The sequence below is a fragment of the Protobothrops mucrosquamatus genome, unplaced genomic scaffold (assembly GCF_001527695.2).
Source record: "Protobothrops mucrosquamatus isolate PMUCROS unplaced genomic scaffold, P.Mucros_1.0 scaffold2338, whole genome shotgun sequence".
Classification (NCBI taxonomy): domain Eukaryota; kingdom Metazoa; phylum Chordata; class Lepidosauria; order Squamata; family Viperidae; genus Protobothrops; species Protobothrops mucrosquamatus.
The window spans coordinates 55,201-58,013 of NW_015388420.1; positions in this window are offsets into that span (position 1 = coordinate 55,201).

The following is a 2,813-nucleotide window of genomic DNA, read 5'->3' on the forward strand; positions in this document are numbered from 1 at the left end:
AAGCAGGAGAACCTATACCAGCTCAGTCTCTTCTTAAAAACCTCCAGTGTTGGAGCACTCACCATTTCTGGTGGCAAGCAGTTCCACCGGTTAACTGTCCTGACTGTTAGGAAGTTTCTCTTTAATTCCAGGTTGCTTCTCTCCTTGATTGGTTTCCACCCGTTGCGTCTTGTCCTTCAGGTGCTTTGGGGAATAGGTGGACCCCCCCCTCTTCTCTGGGGCAGCCCCCCCCCCGCAAATACTGGAAGGCTGCTATCATGTCACACACACACACACACACACACACACACACAATCCTTCTTTAGACTGGCCAAACTCAAATCCTGCAACCGTTCTTTATACGTTTTGGCCTCCAGGCCTTTAATCATCTTAATTGCTCTTCTCTGCGCTTTTTCCAACGTCTCAACATCTTTTTTTCTAATACGGCGACCAAAACAGGACGCAGGATTCCAGATGTGGCCTTACTACGGCTTTACTAAGCGGTTACTAATATTCCGATAGGCCACAGGAGTGACCCGGCTTCAACAGCATCGCTACAACGGTAAAAGCCAAGTCCTTGACTTAACCGTCGTTCGTTTAGTGACCGTTCGAACGGCGCTGGAAAAAGCGACCCCGGACCGTATTCCCTACTTACGACCGTCGCAGAGTCGCGGGATCAAAACCCAGACGCTCGGCAGCTGACTCGCGACGTCCCGGGATCGAGCGATCCCCTTTTGCGACCGACTCGCTTCGCAACGGCGGTGATTTGCCTCGCAACGGGGGCAAGAGAGGTCGTAAAACGGGGAGTGTGTGTGTGTACTCACTTAACGACTGTCTTGCTTAGAAGCGGACCTTTTGGGGCTCTTTTGCCATCGTAAGTCGAGGGCCCCCTGTAGAAAACGAGATGGGAAATCCCCTTCAGATTTGGACGGAAGGCCCAAAGGATTCGGCAACTACTAGAGGAAGAGCTGGAGGTTGGACTAGATGACCTCCAAAGTCCCTTCCCACATTATTATTATTATTATTATTATTATTATTATTATTATTATTATTATTATTATCATTATATTATATTATTATTATTATGGGACAGACTCTCCTCAGCTACACAGGTAGTCCTCGACTTACAATCACAATCGTAATTTCTGTTGCTGAGACATTTCTTTTGTCCCATTTTACGACGTTCCTTGCCACGGTCGTTAAATGAATCACTGCAGCTGTTAAGTGAGTCACGCGGTCTTTAACCGAATCTGGCTTCCCCCCATGGACTTGGCTTGTCAGAAGGTCGCCAAAGGGGATCACGTGACACACACACACCCCGCCGGGACGCTGCGACCGTCGTAAATACGAGTCAGTTGCCGAGCGTCCGAATTTTGATCCCGTGACCTTGGGCGAATGCTGCGACGACGGTCGTTAAGGGTGGAAAAACGTCCTGTGCCCTTGTAACTGCCAACGGCTGCCAAACGTTGTCAGTCAAGGACAACACAACATTGCCTATTTCTGGTTTTGCAGTTTGTGTGTGTTGAAAGTTTCCAGCCGTTTGCGTCTGGGAGGGAACGCCAGATCTATCGCGTCTCGCCACGTCTCCTGAAAGTGGGTCGCTGCTGTTAAGTTCGGCGTCGGCAACCCGTTGCATGCCTGGGGTGCCCGGGATTGTGGTGCCCGATGCCCGCACATCTGGAAGGACGCCGATCGGTGCCAGATGTGCAATTCTCCCAGCCGGGCGTTGTGGCTGCAGGGCAACCGAAAGGCGAGGTGGCTTTTGTGAGGAGTGCATCAAAGTTTTCCCAAGCTGCATCCGATTGGGGGGGGAGAGGAGTGTGTGTTAAATTAACACACACACACACACAGTTGCAAAGTCCAACGCAACCCCACAAACTTGAGGACAGTTTTGCCAAGCTGAGACACACACCACTTTTCTCCCGCCGCTGTGCCACGTTGCCGTTCAAACAGGCCTAAAACCGTAAGGAACCCCTTTCTGCCTTCGCACACCTGGAGAAGGGGGGGGGAAAGAAACACAACATCCTCTCCGCCGCAACGCACAACGCCTCGACGCAACCCCCCCCTCCCGTGAATCCTCGCACCCCGGCGTACGAAATCACGACACATTTTTTCCAACATCGCTGCGACAAAAAAACCCCTGACGCAAATTCCAAGGTCCCAAACCACCGGCGCGCGACGGCGCCTGCGCGCAAGTTTTTAAGTCCTCGTTTTACAACCGTTCCAATTTACGACGGCAAGGGGGGGAAAAAAAAGCGACCCGGGGCCGTTTTCCAGAGTTACAACCGTCGCAACATCCGCCACGGTTACGTGACCCAAATTCAAATCCTCGGCAACCGGGCATGTTGTGGGTCATAAAATCGAGGATTACCTCAACTCACACCATCCCTCCAAGTTGTGCAACGAAGCACGTTTCCCCCCCCCCAGCCCGCAGCCGTGTTTAGAGACAACGGAAACAAGCGCTCCAAGAGACAGGAAAACAACAGCTTTAGCATCATCCGTGACAGTTGTGTTGCGGTGCGGCTCGCCACATCCACACTGACTCCCCCCTCCACACACACACACACAAGCCTTGCGTTTGCAGCAGCTGCCTCTGGCGATGGGTGTCCTGGGATGTTTGCGTAAAGGCTTTGCAAATTAACACAACACAACAGCCCCGGGAAAGGTGTGAAAAACAAGCAAGGAAGGCCAGGAAGGGGGGGGGAAGAGGGTGGGGGGCGGCAAAAGGAAAGAAAGGGGGGGGAAAGAAAATAAACAACAGAAAGAAAGAAAGAAAGAAAGAAAGAAAGAAAGAAAGAAAGAAAGAAAGAAAGAAAGAAAAGGAAAGAAGGAAG